The sequence below is a fragment of the Dermacentor variabilis genome, chromosome 4, assembly GCF_050947875.1.
Source record: "Dermacentor variabilis isolate Ectoservices chromosome 4, ASM5094787v1, whole genome shotgun sequence".
In the NCBI taxonomy this organism is placed as follows: domain Eukaryota; kingdom Metazoa; phylum Arthropoda; class Arachnida; order Ixodida; family Ixodidae; genus Dermacentor; species Dermacentor variabilis.
Window position 1 is genome coordinate 223,069,292 of NC_134571.1, and position 18,889 is coordinate 223,088,180.

Genomic DNA, 18,889 nt, shown 5'->3' on the forward strand with positions numbered 1-18,889 from the left:
ATAAAACTCGAGAAATGGATGTTGTTGAGGCGCTTTGTATATGCTCAGAGTAGGCATAGTCATGCAAGGGGCTTCCATGGTAACTCATTAGGAGGCACACCTCTATTTCATCATCATCAGCAGCGCCGCCGCCTGTTTCATGTCCTCTGCAGGACGAAGGCCTCTCCATAGGATCTCCAATTACTTCTATCCTGCAACAACCGATTCCTACTACCGCCCGCGAATTTCCTGATTTCATCGCTCCAACTATTGTTCTGCCGTCCGCGACTGCGCTTCCCTTCTCTTCGCACCCGTTCTGTAACCATAATGGTCAAACGGTTATCTAACAGGCGCATTACATGACCTGCCCAGCTCCATTTTTCTCTCTTGATGTCAATTAGAATATCGTCTGTACCTGTTTGCTCTCTGATCCAAAGCGCTCTCTTGCTGCCTCTTAACGCTATGCCTAGCAATGTTCGTTCCACCGCTCTTTGCGCGGTCTTTAATTTCTTCTCAAGCTTCTTTGTTAGTCTCCAAGTCTCTGCTCCATATGTCAGGCCTGGTAAAATGCACTGATTGTACACGTTTCTTTTCAATGATAATGGTAAGCTTCCAGCCAGGAATTGACTATGTCTCCCGTATGCGATCAAACCCATCGTTATTCTTCTATTAATTTCCTTCTTATGATCAGGATTCCCTGTAATTAATTGACCTAGTTAACGTACTCCTTCACAGACTGTAGAGGCTGACTGGCGATCTTGAACTCTTGTTCCCTTACCCGGCTATTCATCATTATCTTTCTTTTCTGCACATTAATCTTCAACCCCACTCTTGCACTCTCTCTCTGTTTAGTTCCTCAATCATTTGTTGTAACTCGTCTGCATTGTTGCTGAATAGAACAATGTCATCGGCAAACCGAAGGTTGCGGAGATATTCGCCGTCGATCCTTACTCATAATCCTTCCCAATTTAATAGCTTGAATACTTCTTCCAAGCAGTCAGTGAATAGCATTGGAAAGATTGTGTCTCCCTGCCTGACCCCTTTCTTTATAGGTATCTTCTTGCTCTTCTTGTGTTGAATTAACGTAGCTGTAGAACCTCTGTAGATATTTTTCAAAGTATTTACGTAAGCGTTCTGTACACCTTGAGACATAATGCATCTATGACTGCTAGTATCTCTACTGAATCAAATGCCTTTTCATAATCTACGAAAGCCAATAGAGAAGCTTATTGACGTAGTAGTTCTGCAGAAACCCGCAAGGTGGAGAGATGTAATGAATAAAGGCAAATATCAGACATCCACCCGTTCGTAGCAATTTGCTACAAAGGAAACCCATACTGGTTCCTCGAAAGAAAAGCCTCATAGTTGAAGAAAAATTCGTCCTGATCCGGGACTTGAACCCTGGACCACCGTCTTTCCGGGGCAGCCGCTCTACCATCTGAGCTAACCAGGCGGCTAGCAGGTGGCAGGGCGAAGTCGAATTTGCCGACAACTGGAAGCAAAGGCAACTGTATGACGTAATAGTTCTGTGGAAACCCGCAAGGTGGAGAGAAGTAATAAATAAAGGGAAAAATCGGACATCCACCCGTTTGTAGCAACTTGCTACAAAGGAAACCCATACGGGTTCCTCGAAAGAAAAGCCTCATAGTTGAAGAAAAATTCGCCCTGGTCCAGTACTCGAACCCGGGACCAGCGCCTTTCTTTGTAGTAAATTGCTACGAACAGGTGGATGTCGGATTTTTCCCTTTATTCATTACTTCTCTCCACCTTGCGGGTTTCCGCAGAACTACAACGTGAAACACTTGCGTTTGCTTCGTGTTGTCGACAAATTCGACTTCGCCCTGCCATCTGCTAGCCGCCTGGTTAGCTCAGATGGTAGAGCGGCTGCCCCGGAAAGGCGGTGGTCCCAGGTTCGAGTCCCGGGCCAGGACGAATTTTCCTTCAACTATGAGGCTTCTCTCTCGAGGGACCCGTATGGGTTTCCTTTGTAGCAAATTGCTACGAACGGGTGGATGTCCGATTTTACCCTTTATTCAGAGAAGCTTATTGTACTCTTAAGCCAGCCTGTTCCCATGGTTGACCAAGGTCCGTTGTTGCCCTTATTCTATTGGAGATCATTTTGGTAAATACTTTATATATTACTGGGAATAAGCTAATGGGCCTATAATTTTTTAGTTCTCTAACGTCTCCTTTTTTGTTGATTAGTATAATGTTTGCATTCTTGTAGTTTTCTGGGACCGTTGCAGTCGATAGAGACTTCGTATAAAGAGCCGCCAGTTTTCCAAGAATTATGTCTCCTCCGTCTTCGATTAAATCGACTGTTATTCCATCTCCTCCTGCAGCTCTTCCTCGTTTCATGTCTTGCAAGGCCCTTCTGACCTCATCGCTAGTTATAGGAGGAGTTTCTGTATCCTGTTCATTGCTATTTCTAAGGGAGGTATCCTGACTCCTCTGGGCACTATACAGGTCAGTATGGAATTCTTCCGCTTCATGTACTATATCATAAAAATTGCTGATATTACCCTGCTTATCTTTCAGTGCATACATCTTGGTTTCTCCTATGCCAACTTTCTTTCTCACTGCTTTCAGGCGACGTCCATTTTCTACGGCTTCTTCAGTCTTTCTCACGTTATAGTTTCGAATATCACTTATTTTCGTCTTGTTGGTGAGTTCTTACAGTTACGCGAATTCCATCTTATCTCTTGAGTTGGACACTTTCATTCTTTTTCGTTTCTTTATTAGGTTCTTTTTTACTTGGGAGAGCTTGTCTCCCACTTCAATTGCTGCCTCTGAAGCCAGCCTAGTTACGGTTTCATTCATTAATTCTATGTCATGATCACCTCTCTGTTGTAAGGCTGCATATTTGTTTGCAAGTACCAGCCTGAGTTTGTCTGCTTTTACCCTTACTGCCTCTAGGTTGACCTGTTTCTTTTTGACCAATTTCGCTCTTTCTCTCTTCAAATTCAGGTAAATGCTAGCCCTCGCTAACCTATGATCACTGTATTTCACGCTACCTATCACTTCTACGTCCTGCACTATGCTGGGATCAGCGCAAAGTATGAAATCAATTTCATTTCTTGTTCCCCCATTAGGGCTTTTCCAGGTCCACTTTCTGTTGGTACGCTTCCTGAAAAAGTGTTCATTATTCGAAGCTTATTCCTTTCTGCGAATTTTACCAGCATCTTTCCTCTAGCGTTCCTAGAATCGACGCCGTAGTTGCCAATTTCTTGTTCTCCAGCCTGCTTTTCCCCCACTTTTGCATTGAAGTCGCCCATTACTACAGAATACTAAGTCTGCACTTTTCTCATCGCTAATTCAACATCTTCATAAAACTGGTCTACTTCCTCATCATCGTGACTCGTGATGACCTGCTCTCGAGTCTATCGTGAATTATTCTTTCTAGCATTAACCCTTCGAATACGCAAAAAAATGTGCGTGATGCTAGCGACGCAACTTTTCAGTAGAATTGTTGCTAGCGGCCTTGCAGTCTGCTCAAAAAGGGGAGTGCCAGGCCTCGAGAATGTAAAAGGCATTATTGAATTCACATTTCGCGTGAAATATATGTTTGATGCACTGAAACGCAGCCAGCCCACTGAAGGCGTCAAAGCCGGGTCAAAGGACCTCCGAGTTAGGGCATGAGCCCTGTACTGGCTAAATTCCTGGGAAAAAGCGGTTACATCGCTCAAAACTAGGCGCGACTCTTTCCTAACTGAGTCAACAGCTCAGGGTCTTTGGGTGGCGCTCCTTTCGGCGTTTTAGCTGACGCGGTATTTACTAAGTCAGTGCGGATATTCTTATGTACTTACAGCAAAGTTCAACCAATACGTCTCGGAGAAATGCTTCGGCATTATACGCCAAGTAAGGGGACAAAATGACCGCCCTTCAATGCCTACGTTTATTCAGTTGTAGAATATGCTGTGGGTATACAGTTTGGGGAAACCTCCAAAATTTGGTGACTGTCGAATCGAATGCTCCGAGGAAGTATCTATGCTAACCTTGAAAGATTTCACGCCGGCATTCGAACAGCGTGATCTGGCGCAAAGCCGACTTCAACGGCTGAAAGCAAAACTGGATGGGCTCATGTCGTACAATGTGGAGTGCGCAGTCGCGTTTGACCACGTTTATGCGGTCTCTGAATGCTACGCGACGAGCTTCGTGTGCCGCAAGGTCGTGAACATGGCTTCTTGCACATCGTGCAAGAGCGGCCTCACCGAGTCTGGTGAAGTAAGTGAACTACCAGAGGCTGAACTTGTGAACTGCAAGACTCGTGATGGCTTGGTACATCCCACTAAGCCATTTTTTCCCCTGTTGTTCTCCACGGAGACGGAGTTTCAAAAGAACTCTGAGAAATGGGATGCTTATGAACTAACAGTTGACAATGTGATTGACAAGCATATGTTTGCGTTTACATGGTGCGATCATAAGGAAACGATTATGGCTAATTTGCTACACTACTGCGTGTCAATCAGAATGCGCCAATATGCAAAAGAAAAAGATCGAAAAGCGGAGGACAAGGCTAAAGAAACTAAGGAAGCTATCAAAATTGGTTTGAACTAGCGCTTCGCAACAAAAAGCGTAGGAGATTTCGTGTTCAGGTACTTTCCTGCACTCAATTGTGCCGTGGTGGTGCGTGCATTTAATTGTACACTGCAACCATGAAAAAGTATTCAGTTTCTAGCGCATCGTAATTCACAAGTTAATTGCCAATAAAAAAGCTTTGTTACTTTTATTTTGCGTACTTTTTTTCTGTTCTTATGAAGCCGAACAATAAAACAGTTGGTGACCGCGCCACAGTGAAATTTAGTGACAGCCAGACGATCATAAATCAACTACGTCCACAACATTCATTTGGGCTAGATGGTGCATACTTGAATAGGAAGGAACAGCGCCAACTAAGACGATCACAAGTGGGGAGAACGACACAGGACAAGCGCCAACTTCATCTATCTTTATTCACCGAAAAATCTGCAAATATAAATAAGGAAAATCACAGGCATGCGCACAATGACCATAATGCATCATCTGCCAAACCGTTCTAGATAGGAAATTTCGCTTTTGAAGAGGGTCACGGAAGTATCACTAACACAGTTTTTTCCTCCTTTTTTTCATATGGAATGCTTCCAAAACCTCACGTGCCTTTGTTTCCCTGCCTCTTCCAAGAATCTTTATCTCTCCGCGCCGTGGTTCACACTTCTTGCAGTACTGGCATTGTTTTCGTGGCGAATGTTCTGCCGCTCGGTCACACGCAGTGCAAGTGGCGCAATGTTCCGAAAGATGCGCACCTCCTTCTTTCAGCGACCGCACATGTTCAGCTGCACGGTCATTCACGCATCTGCCCGTTCGGCCCGCATAGGTTTTCCCGCAGGTCAAAGGTATTTCATATACCACACCGGTGCAGCACTTTACAAACTGCTTTCCATGTTTTTTGGTGCAGTTGCTCCTCGTACCTTGGCTCGCGACGCGGGCACAGAGCTGAGCTTGTTTTCGAGGAGCCGAAAACACGACTGGAACGCCGTGTCTGTCACCTTTTTCATATTGTGGGCTATCCTACGTACATACGGAACCACTTCCGGCTTCGCAGCTAGTTTTTCTTGTGCGCACGGTTTCTTGACCATGGCACCTTAGATTTTTTTGAGGATCGCTTCAGCCACTGCTGTGATAACCGTGCTTGGGAACCCCGCCGAAACCAACCTATCAACTCGCTTGTTGATAGGTTGGTTTCGGCGGGTTTTGGAGCCTCTCCAGGTGGCGTTAAGCGCGTTGTAATACTTCGTGATGAAAAGAATGCTGGCCGTAAGTACATAAGACTACGGCTACTATGCAGTCGGTACGATTTCTCTAAAGCTCTTGGGTATTCTTAAAATCTTGGTCCAAGTTAGCTGGGACCTCGCCATGGGCGAGCGACCACTCCCGGCCGTCGCCGGTCGCTCCGCGGCTCGCGGGAGCTATAGATCCAGGAGCCCCTCTCCGCCTTCCGGACGCCGTTCCGGGTCCAGGGGCAGATCCGGGTCCAGGGGCAAATCTATGTCCAGGGGCAGATCCTGAAGCCGCTCCAGGAGCCGCTCTGTCTCCAGGGCCCGGTATGGGTCCAGTGCTGGCCAGCAGAGGAAGAGAAAGTCGACGCTATCGTGGGCAGATATGGTTGCTGGTGGCACCGACGCGAGATCCCCCGGGGCCCACGCGACCCGCTTCTAGAGCAAGCAAGGGACTCCGAGGTAGCGCGCCTTCAGAAGGAAAACGCGGACTTAAAAGAAATGGTCAGAAAGATGGCTAACGAAATGACAGAGATTAAAAAATCGGTAATCAGTCAGAGTGCTACGTCCAACGCGTCGGCGCCGATCGCCACAGAAGCCCCAGTTCAGGCCTGCGACTCGGCCGGGGCCACCAAGCGTAGGGCAGTTTCCAGTAAGGAAGATTCAGATTCGCAAACTTATGAGATCAAAGGCATGCTGGCCACGCTCACTAAGAGCGTGCAGCAGTTACAGCAAGGCTTAGCACAGGTGCAAGTCGTCCTAATAGACCATAAGAGAGGCGTAGCCGCGCTGGCCGATCGCATGGATGCCCTCGAGCGTCTGGTGATCCCAAATAATACGTCCGTAACTCCGATGCAGGTCGTTGTTCCGAACGCGTCGGGGACTCAAATCAGGGCTACAAGCACATTGGCGCGTCAGACTGGGGGCACTCCTTGCGTGCACCTGTGCTTACAGCGGGTACTCCAGACAATTTATCTAATCATGGATAGTTCCAAAGAGGAGTTTAAAATTTGGCAATGGAACTGCAAGGAGTACTCCAGTAAGAGGGCTCCATTGAAGCAATATTATAGATTGCTACCTAACAAACCACAAGTAATAACATTACAGGAAACCCTCGTTTCTGCCGCATCCCTCTCTGGTTATCGTGCCGTCTCCGTGCAGGCCGAAGGTAGGGGAGTATGCACGTTAGTTGACAGGAGGCTTACACACTTGTCTCACGACCTGAGGCTGGCGAGTTGCAAGGTCGAATACGTCATCGCGGAGGTTCTGCTCAACACGAGACAACGCAACCAGCGGAGAAACAGCGTTTTTATACTCAACATCTAGAGCAATCCTAGGGACTCGCGACAGCAGTCCAAAACGATACTCAAGAAGTCCGTCGACCTGGCCGCCACCCATCCCCTGGTCGTCGTCGGAGATTTCAACGCACCGTACGGAGTGTGGGGGTACGTCTACGACACGAGCAAGGTCCGGGGTCTGTGGCAGAACGCCAACGAAATGGACCTCGCGCTCATCACGGACAAGGCGTTCCCCACCCGAATCGGCAACTCTGTGAGCCGAGACGCCACCCCCGATCTGGCGTTCGTGAAGAACGTCGAGGGAGCCGAGTGGAGTAACACCGCAACAAATTTTGGTAGGGACCATTATGTGCTCGAGACCCGCTTCGAAGTCACCCGAAGTAAATCCAGTGAATTCACTTTCACTGACTGGGACCTTTTTCCCAAGCTCCGCGGCAACGACAGCGCACTCGTCCCCAGACCTGGAAGATTGGTACGAGGTAATCAAGGGTGACGCCGAGTCATCCACTAAGAAGATCGTCAGTGACCTGAAGGTAGTGAAGGTGGACAGTAGGCTGGCCCATTTGATCGAGGCCAATCAGGCGCTGCTTCTTAGATGGAAGGGACAAAGGTTTAACCGAAGATTAAGGAAAAAGATCTCCGAGCTTAACAAGGCCATCGAAGATCACTGTCGGACCCTCGGCAAACAGCTATGGGACGAGGTCTGTGACTCGATCGACGGGCAAATGCGTAACGGCAAGTCCTGGGGCATGCTAAAACATCTCGACGAGGGCAGCACCACATCCAGTCAGAGACACACGCTCGCCAGAGCCCTCCACGAAGCTACCACATCCTGTTCCGGGGACGAGCTGGTTGCCAAGCTCATGGAGAAGTACCTTCCCATAAAGCACGGAGACGAGGAAGACAGGTTTCCCAACAACCTCGGCCCAGCCCGTCCGGAAATGGACGAAGACTTCACTGTGGGGGAAATTAGACAAACCATTTTGGCGCTCAAAAGGAAGTGTGCGCCAAGTGCCGGCAGAATCACCAACAAGATACTGCGGAACCTTGACGACGGTTCGATCGGATACCTCACCGAGAAGACCAACGAGACATGGAAAAACGGCAGCGTCCCAGAGCAATGGAACACCGCCAACATCGTCCTGATCCCCAAACCCGGCAAGGCTTCGAACGTGGAGAACCTCTGACCCATCTCTCTCACCTCCTGCGTCGGGAAAGTGGCGGAGCACGTCGTCCTCAACAGACTAAACAGATATCTCGAAGAGAGCAACATATGTACTCGCAACATGATTGGCTTCCATGCCGGCCTCTCGTCGCAGGGCGCCATGAAGATGATCAAATATCAAATCATCGACGACAGTACCAGAGACACCAGAGCCCTGCTCGGACTCGACCTCGAGAAAGCGTTTGACAGCGTTCTCCACGAATACATTCGGGCCTGCGTCGCAGACCTCGAGCTGGGCTCTAGACTATATAACTACGTTCGTTCGTTCCTGACGGGGAGGAAAGTGAAGCTGCGGATCGGCGACTTTTTCTCCGACGGGGTGCTCATGGGCGCGTGGGGCACGCCGCTAGGCTCGGTCATTTCGCCTGCTCTCTACAACATATGCATGATTGGCCTATCGAGGAATCGGGCCCAAGTTGAAGGTATCAAATACACCATCTACGCAGACGACATCACGATCTGGTGCACCGGCGGTAGCGAAAGGCAAGTGGAAAGCGTGATGCAAGAGTCATCAACTGTGCTTCCGTCCGGACGACGAACCCATAGGTGGCCGAGCAAGTGGCCATTGCACTCGCCATGCAAGACGGCCGGAGAGAAAGGGTGTATAGCGATTCTAAAGAGTCCGTTAGTACGTTCCAGAAAGACCGGGTAGCCCGACAGGCAATTCAAATTCTGAAAGGCTCGAAACACGGCAACACCTCCATACACTCGATCCTTTGGTTCCCTGCACACGTCGGGGCGATTGAGGGGGTTCCTCTGAACCTCAACGAGTCTGCCCACGAGGCCGCGGGTGGCTTTACCGACCGCGCTGCCCTCGGATTGGGCGACTCTCTCCCCGGACACAGAGACGTTTCTATCACGCACAACGAAATCACTAAATTCTTTTACTTAGAGAGAAGGGTTTTCCCGCCGCCTCACTCCAAGCTAAGCAGGCCGTAGGCGGTCACACTCAGACTTCTGCAAACGAACTGCTACCAAAATCCGGCGTCCCTTAACAGCATATACCCGAGATTTATCCGAATTCTGCTTGCGTAGCCTGTGGCGAGGTTGCTACTTTGCCTCATATGCTCTGAGAGTGCGCGTCGCTGGGCACGAAGTTCACCGAGGAAAAGTGGGACGCGCTCCTGCGAAGTCCCGTCTTTGAGGACCAAATCCTGGCCGTACCGGGCCGGCAGACTAGATCTATCAGCCCCGTCGTAGGATTAGCCGGGTGCGCGTTTTATCGCGTTTTGCTGGACCAAATACAAGTTTATGCACTCACTCACTCACTCATCCTGTATATATGTATATATATATATATATATATATATATATATATATATATATATATATATATATATATATATATATATATATATATATATATATATATATATATATATATATATATTCGTTTTCGCGGGTTTCTGTTTCTACTCCTGTAGACCACGCGCATGTATCCGCAACTGCTAAATTGCATGTATTGCAAGTTCTGCGGCAAACGGGACGTCAGTAGGTTTCCCGCGCGAAGTGCTCATCGCAGGCAGAAGCTTGCGCTGTAGCTTAAAGGAGGCATCGTCTAGGCGCTTTCGGACCATAGAGCAAGGCCGCTTCCATGGTCGCCTATTTTACGCGCGCCGCAGAACTATTGTTTGGCGGCCCGTCTCGCCACTGAGAATTTGCCTTTGAGCGAAAGTCTCTGTCAATGCACCCTCCTCACATCCGACTGTCTCAGCCTTGCCCGGCGCATCAGTAAATTTTCCGTCTCCTTCGGAAACACTCCGATGCCTGATGCAGGCAGCCGACACCGTGAACTGTATGGCGTGCCTCCCTCCAGAAGCGACTAGTGAATTCACAGTAAACGCTGACAGTTTTTTTTTTCATTTTCTTATTTTCTTTTCTTTCTACACTACTTATAAGTGCTGTTCAATTCTGCCGAAAATATATCGTGTATCTAGCCGCGTTCATGGCCGCTTGCGTAGGGGGGACTCTGAAACCACGACGTTGGAAGCATTGATAAATACTATGCCATACCACCTGCCGCGATCATCAAAACTCGTATACCGCTGATAATTCAAGCATGTTTTCAGGCATTTGAGATATACTAAATGGACTTAAACTGACTCTACCGACATGCCTCGCGCTAAGTATCTAGTGAGAGCCCCCCCCTCCCCTTAATAACATCCAGCGCTAAAGGAAGAGAAAAAGTGATGAGAATGTTTGCAGTCGTACGCAAACAATCAGAAAAGAAAATAACGCAACGACAAACGTAGCAAACTTCACATACACATTTTCATCAACTAAAAAAAAAAAGTCGTAGTTTGCGTCCAGTTATTTCTTCTACAATTGCACTTATATACGTTTTCGCTGGTTTCCGTTTGTACTCCTGTAGACCACGAGCTTCATTCGCAACTGTGAAAGATCGCCGGTACGCCTGTAGAGTTTGTCTAGCCAAATTCACGGCCATCTGCGCACTTGCGATTCCGCAACTACGAGGCCAGAACCGTTTAAAATTCGTTCTATATTGAGTTACCCATCGCGATCAGGAAAACACATCTATCGCGGATACATCGATCTATTTTTAGGCAGGTAAGATTTACGAAATGGGCTGCAGAAATGCCCGAAACGCGCTGCCGATGTGTGCCCACTGAGAGGCCCCTTGCTTGTGATCCAAGCGAGCGCATCGTGCACGCCTACAGGATTATCTGACTGAGCTATGTGGAATGCTAGGTTGCCGTAGTCGGAAGTTCGAATCCTTCTATAAGGTCTTCTTTCTCTTTTTTTTTACTATGGTGACCTTCAAATTCACCTCCCCCAGTGCACTACATCTGCAGGCTTGGAGCGACGCCTGACACCGGCAAAAGATGCCGAGAGCGAGTGGGGTTATACTAATCCATGTACAACTAAATTAGGAAGGCCTACTAAACTTCAACAAAGACACTTCCTCACCAGAACAGCCTCCCTGGTGCAGTATTCGGCCACTACCTCCCAAATGATTCCTTCAATAAACCCATGGCCCTCAGTGCCCAGCAGTTGCGGATGAGCTGACAAAAGCGGCGGTGAGACCTGGAACAGAGCAGAGGGTGTTAAGAATCTCTGGGTCTGGACAGGCCGCCAATGGAGGATCTACTTCGCTCTTGTTCCACGATGCACAAGTTCACGACAGCATGTCATCCTCAAACGAACGGCCTCACTGAACGCCTGAACCACTTACATATATGCTCTCGATGTATGTCTCCTCAGATCACCGTTACTGGGACGCCGTGCTTCCATTTGTGACGTTCGCGTACAACTCGTCACGTCACCGACACCGCTCTCTACTCCCTCTTCTTTCTCATCTTTGGTCGGGAACCGACATTGCCTTTTGACACGCTCCTGCCAACTGCGCTCGAGTCCCCGTCTAAGTACGCTCGCGACGCTATACAGCCGCCCAGGCATGCCAGACTGCCCATCGTCGCCTTTCTGAGTCGCAGGCAAGACAGACGTCTCTTTATGACAACCGTCATGTGATGTCCAGTTCTCTGCCGGCGACCTCGTCCTCATTCGGACTCCTTCAAGGCGCGTGGGCCTCTCGGAAAAACTCCGGCCCTTGCCGCGTCGTCCGACAGCTCAGTGATGCGACTTATGAAGTAGCTCCAGCCGATGCTTCCCCGTCGTGCACGTCAACTGGCATCATCAACGTGGGTCGTCTCAAGCCATATGCAGCCGCCATCTAGAAGGCGCCGGGTCGGCGCTTTCGCCGCCGGGGGCTATGTCACTGTGCCACGGGACGGACAAGGACGACGATTACCAACAAGACGAAAGAGGCGACGTAGTGGGGCTAACCCAACGTTCGGCCATACTGGTTGTACCGGCCATATATTCTGCAGAGTAAACACGGTCCCATTTAACCTTACATCTCTGGCCGTTTCAAAATTAAGAGGTCTGTGTAGATTTGCAGGGCCTAATAGGTGACTATACCCAAACAAGTATTCTATCGAAATTTATTGCTGAATTACGTATAACAGAGTCACTCACTGGTACTATAATGCAGCTCGAAACATCATGGCTATATAAGAAGGTTCCAAGGCATATGGACGTAGGCAGCTGAGGCAGCGTTTGCTTATGTGCCGTGTGTTGTGGTTGCTCTGTTCTGCGCAGCATGTATGAAAGTGCTCCGTGATGGTCTGTTGTGCATAGTATGTCTGCGAAAGTGTTGTGTATTGCTCTGTCGTGACCACGGTGGTAGAATAAGAGAGGTTGGGGTGTCTACCAACCGGGAAAACCGGGAATTCTCAGGGATGTTGAGCAGTCTGGAAAAAGCCAGGGAAAACTCAGGAAATTTGTGCCTCTGTCAGGGGAAATTATCTAATTTTACTGAAAGGGAACGACAGTCGTGGTAATGCTGGCTCGAGTAACAGAGAGGAATAGTAACGAATGGTCTTTGACGCCGCGTCGTCTGCTGGAGGAGTTGCCAGAGTACAGTCAACGAGCGACTTTCCGGGCGCCAGATAATGCGGACGACTTCGCGGCCACATAGGGTCAATGTATAAGAACGCCTGAAATTCCGGATGCAAGAACCCTTCGCCGTCAGATTTTCCGAACTTTTGCCGTGATCGCAGGCTCGAAACGGCATCAATAAAAGCCACAACCGCCGGCATTTTGATAACCTCGCCGCCTCGAGGCACACTCGCACGCGCTGGCAGCCGTCGGCACCACCGCGGCAATGCTAGGCCTAGCTGCTTCGAGGTTCGGTATTAAGCTTCTTGCCGTTGTGTGCCGTGTTTTTTTCATTGAAAGAATTCTCCGCTGTTGGCAATGGCACCGACACCGCCTTTGTGGCCATTGCGATTCGCTTTGAATGTTCGGAAAGCACGGTGCGTTGCATAATGCCGGTTCCCGAAAGTCAGCTTCGCTTCATTACAGCGTTATTACGCTGTGAAGCGTAACATATGTGGGAAGGGGCAATTGTCACAGAACACAGTATGTATTCCTTAACTATACACACGTTCACCCGCCTTCTCCTGTCACAGTACGAGCACCGATATGCCCAATAAATGTACTGACAGGCCTTCAGAGCTTTTTCGGGAGCGCCGGTGGCAATTTGAGTCCTTAAGGGCTGTATAAGACATGCATTCATTTTTTTCGGACGTTTTTGCGACCGAAGTCCAAAACATTCTATGCTGACTGTACAATCGTTCAAGAAGATGCTTCAAATTGTCCATGTGGCGAACGCGCAGCTGAAGGAGAACAAGAAGACAAAAGACCTATACGCATTGAGCAATTAACGGGAAACGAAGCATGCCGCCGCTTTTTTGGAGGATTTTGCACTCTAAAAGCGAAGTGTTGGCTGACGCCGAAATGGAGGTGTTTCTCATCCAAGCAAAAAAGAAAAAAAAGAAAAAAAGAACTCTTTAACAACGGTGTTACCAGCGCAACACTGAGGTGTTGTGCGCGGGCTGAGAGTATGTCAGGACAGTTGAGGTTGACTTACTGGCTGTTGCGAGAGAATCTCGCTTGTGATAAAGTTCGGACCTCATACCAGTTATATTGCTATCAGTTGATAGAAATAGCTCATATTCGAAAATATTCTGTATGCATCTCATTTTTATTCGTATTTGAGAATGTTCGACTCGATTTACAATGGGTTTTACTATTGCTTTCGAAGATATTTTATTCGCTGTGCATTTTACCAACCCCTCCATTCTGTTCTTTTTTTTTTGCATAAAATAAGCACTACCCCTTACTATTCAGCTGGATTACGTTGTTTTTTATTTTTAACATGCTTACTCGGGAGTGACACCATTGGGCGACATGATGTAGGGAGCCCGTCTTGACATACAACAAAGTTCTAAGTCACTCAGGGAATATTGCAAAGGCACTGAGGAAAAACCTGGAAAACTCAGAGAATTTGACATTGTCGACTTGGTAGACACGCTGTGACCACAAGGCGCCGCTCCGCCAATGCGCCGCGCAGACGGCTCCCGAGTTGCCGCCACTTCGCGTGGCAGCAGGGGTCAACATTTCTCCGCTCCGCCGTACTCGAAAGTACGCAGCCGGCAGGCGCCGGAAGCATTCACATTTCTTTCTTGTTTTCCGGCTTTTGAGAAATCCACATCGTAGTGCCGTGCACCAGAGAGATCTTCAATCAGACTGAATAGTTACCGTCGCTGAAAACGCACTTTTCGCGCCAATTTACGCGTAGCTGCAGACGCGTCGTTGATTCCTTGTTTATTTGAATGTTTTATTTCTTTATTTTTCTAGATATGGATTGGTCCTGAGAACTATACGGTGCCTAATGCATCATTGTCAAATGAATCACGTTTGAAACGAATATCTTTGTGATATGTTCACCAGCAAGTACATCTGTTTCTTCTTCCTTATTACAATATTAATAAAATATCCTTTAGTAGCGTATACGACTACGCAGAAACAATATTTACTTTCTTCCCAAAAGTACTCTTACTATTATTAATAATGAAAGATGTAAGTTAATTATTATTGTTGTTAATGCAAACGCCAGAAATTATCACTTTCCAAGCACGTTACTGAAAGATTAGACTACTAGGAGGACAGGCTGATTTCAAGATAAACGCTCATCGACGCTTTCTGCAACACCGAGATGTGCAGAAGCCTCAGCGTGCGCGACCTGCTTGCATCCCAGGCGCAGTGCACTGCGTCACGTCTACGACGGTCGACGCGGCTGCCACTCGCAGCGTGTTCCACGCCGTTTCTGTTCGTTGCTGCTCAGAGTGGCCGAGGCAGGACGGCGTCTGCATCATTTCGTGAGCGCGTGCTCGTTTGTCTCGCCACCTGACGCTACGGGTGCCTGAAAGGAGGACGACAGCTAGATTCCTCCGTTGCCCCTCTGCATTACAGTGTCGCGCGCTCCTGGGAGCCGTGCCTATAGGTAATCCGCTTGGATATGTGGTATTTCTGGCTCTATGTCCAAGCTGCGCGCGCGACACCGTCGGTATTTCTGCTCACTTTGTAAAGTTGGTACTGTGCCGCGCTATTTGAGGTGACCATGGGGCGAAAATGCTCTGCTCCAAATTGGGAAAACTGGCTACAAAACGGGCAAAGAAAAGTTGTGCTTGTTCTCCGCGCCGAAAGGCGAAGGAGTGACAAAAATTGTGGAGAAATGCAATTCCACGGCAAGACCGCCTGCTACAGTCATCCGACTGCTTATGCGAGAAATACTTTGAGCCTCATTCGGTATAGAAGACGTGGGAAGCCAAGTACACGGGTCATGTGATCGCAGGTGCTCCTCTTCGAGCGCGCCTTGCCAAAGACACATTGCCTACAATATTCCCGGACTGTCCGCCGCACTTATCAAGGACGACCAAGCAGAGACCTGCTGAGCGGCTGAGCCTCCCGCCGCGAAAGAATCGACACATCCCAAATCACGCGTGCGCGCTTCCTAAAAACTCGGCCGTTCTTATGACCAGCCACATTCGAGTACTTGTGAAAGTTCCATGAAACGGGAGTCATCACTATGAGCTCCTTACTCGGGCTCACCACCGTGTTCCGGCTTAAGTGCATTCGATTGTTTGTTAGAAGCAGCGCCAAATATTTTACCTCCGCAGTCCTGGGGCTGCCACCTACTAGAAGCTGACGGAGTAAGGAGCGTAGTTTTCTCACAAGTCGAGCGAAGAAATGGTGCACATCATTTGACTGAGTCATGGTCACCTGCCGTAGCTTCCATCAGAGTTGTAGATGTGCTGGACGACATGACGGTAAGGACGGTCGTACTCGGAAAGGAGATTTCGATAATTGAATTACAACTCCTTGTGGCATCACGAGCGTGGAAGACATCACCACCTAGCTGAAACGAGTCGACGAGCTAGCGTTTAGAACGACAGAAAGCTGAGCTAGTTGGTAAGGATTCATTATGCAAAAAAGAGGTGAGGCGTGCAGACAGGACACAAGAGTAGAGAAGTGGACAACACGAACACCGACTATCAACTGAAGGGAGCACTGAAGCGAAAAAAGAAAGAAGACACAAAACTCATCTGCGCAAGCTCAGAAATGGTATTACCACGTGTCAGTCGGGTACATGTGCCGTTCTGTGTGAGAGATAGCTGTTAAGGTACTTAATCTCTTTCTTATGTAAAGTAATCGAAGGCTAACTCACGCATGCACTTCCACCATTATAGATATGCCATGCCTCTACCATAAGACGCGTATCTTCATTCTTATGCGTGTACAATATCGCGCATTCATCTAACTCAGGCGTGTAGTTACAATCTTGGCAATGCAGGGAAAGATTAGAAGGCGACCCACCGGTTAACGACCTTTTAAGTTCCATTAGCCTCTGATTGATATACCGTCCCGTTTGCCCTATACGTAGAACTGGCCTCAGCTAAGGGGAATATTATAAACCACACCCACACGACAGTCAGTAAAACAGTTGTTCTTATTGTGCTTCACTGGACAAATACCTGTTCTTTCTTTGCCTTTTACCTGCTCTTTTTTCCTCTGTACGCCAGCGCATATCTTACGTAGCTTATTGGGAGCAGTGAAAGCGACATTAACATCATATGTACTTGCAACTTATTTAAGCCTGTGCGACACTGAATGAATGTACGGAATAGCCACTACTCTTTGTTTGCTATTACTGTTTTCTGTAATCACGTCCGTTCCCTTCGAAACCGACTTCTTTAGGCGCTCAGCCATAGTGGCCACTGCTGCACTACGATAACCTGCTTCTAAGTGGGCCTATCATCTTGGTGATGTCGTGCGCTGGAGGCGGCGTGGCAGAATGAGAATTGCAGGCGGCAGAAGAGTTGTAGGAAGACGGAAGAGGTGAGAGGGAAGAAAGGCCGTACTCGTGCGACGGCGACAGTGTGGCGAGAGAGACCCCTTTCGGAAGTACCTGAGGGCAGAAGCCGAAATTCAGGAGCGGAAGGTAAGTTTTATTAGCCTATACGGTCACTACGGCGTGAGGAAAGGATACGCCGTGCGAAAGTAAGGCATTGACACAAAGAATGACGACATAGTCACCATCCGGTACACAGGGGTTGGGCACAGCAGTGATACAGGTCAGGGCCTGCGGTGATAGACGAACAAAGTCGGCGCAACAGAGCTGGATCGGTACGGTGTCAGTAAAGTCGGTAACATCAGGGAAATCAAGTTTGACTACACCAGCCGAGCAGTCAATTATAGCTAAGTTGGCAGATAAAAAAATCAAGGCCAAGGATTCGGGAGGGCAATGGTCAAGTACATGGAACAATACAGATGTGTGACAACCGGTGACACTGACACGAGCGGCACAAATTCCCAGCACAGCGGGAGTACCCCCCCCCCTCCCTCACCGACTCGTACGACGCGGGACTCGGCAGGAGTCAGTACTTTCTTTAGCCGCTTCTGGAGATCAGCGCTCATGACCGAGATGTGTGCGCCGGTGTCGATCAGGGCAGTGACAGGTAGGGCATCAACTTCCACGGCGATTAGTTCTAATCTATCGGCAAGGTAAGGAGAAGATTTGCAGGTCGAGGGTTCAATGCAGCGTCACCTCCGTGAGCTGCATCCGTCAGTTCTCCGGGGATGAGCGTACAGAAAGGTGAGGCGATGAAAAACGACAGGGCAGGGAGGAGCGGGACCGACGATCGTGTGGCGACGGCGAACGGCTCGAGCGTCTGATGGACGCAGAAGGGCCGCGGCCATGGTATGTCGAGTCATTTGGAGTATGAAATGGCTGGCGCTGGTTGTCATTGTGGCGGTAGGAGAACGTGGAACGTGAGAACGAGCGCTGACGATAATGGCAATAGCGACGAATGTGCCCCATGCCGCTACAATGGTAGCATATGGGTTTGTCGTCTGGTGCTCGCCATTGGGCGGGATCTCGCTAGCGTCGAAACGTCGGGGGAGGTCGACGAAAAGGCGCAGGGCCAACCGGAGGGCGTGTGATGGAGCACACGGGTTGAATTCCTGCGTTGGCCAGTTCTTCGCGGACAACTGCGTCAATGAGGGAGACCGTCGATTGCGTATTCTCAGAAGGGCACGCTAAAGAAGATGGCGACGCAGCCTCGATTTCGCGCCGTACAATTCGGACAACGCTATCTGTAGTCGACGATTGAAGGGCCAAATGAGCGTTTCGCACTACGACGTAGCGGTGGTATTGGGAAGCCGCACGAATTGTCCGGCAATGCGACGGTTATTTACGTCTTCGAAACGTCTGCACTCACGGATAATTTCGTCCACCGTCATGCAGTCTTAAAAATGGGCAACTTAAACGCATCATCGGCGATGGGTTTTAGAATGTGCCTCACTTTGTCAGCCTCGGGCATACTGTCATCGACGCGGCGGCAAAGAGATAGGACATCAAGGATGTACGCAACCTGCGACTCGGTAGCTGTCTGAGTCCGACAGGATAGGCCTTTAGAAGTGGCGCACTTGTGACCAGCGAGCTTGCCGAAGAGGTCGCGAAGTTTTTGCTTGCATACGTCCCAGCTGGTCAACTGTTCTTCCTGTGTGTCATACCAGGTGCGTGCTGGCCCCTGGAGGTAGAAAAGATTTGCGAGCATGACTGTCGAGTCCCATCGGTTGTGTGCAGCGACGCGTTCGTATATGCCAAGCCATTCTTCGATGTCGACTTTGTCTGTGCCGTTACCAGAGAAGGTGCCGGGGTCGCGCGGATGGGTCAAGACGACTGACGGTTGCGGTGTCGCGGATGG

General features: G+C 49.1%; 1 protein-coding gene across 3 annotated transcripts in view; it reads left to right on the forward strand.

Annotated features, from left to right (window-relative positions):
- The window catches only part of LOC142580123 (protein O-mannosyl-transferase Tmtc3-like), an 870,647-nt gene that overhangs the window by 497,386 nt on the left and 354,372 nt on the right, over positions 1–18,889 (forward strand). The gene's annotated exons all lie outside the window — the stretch shown is intronic.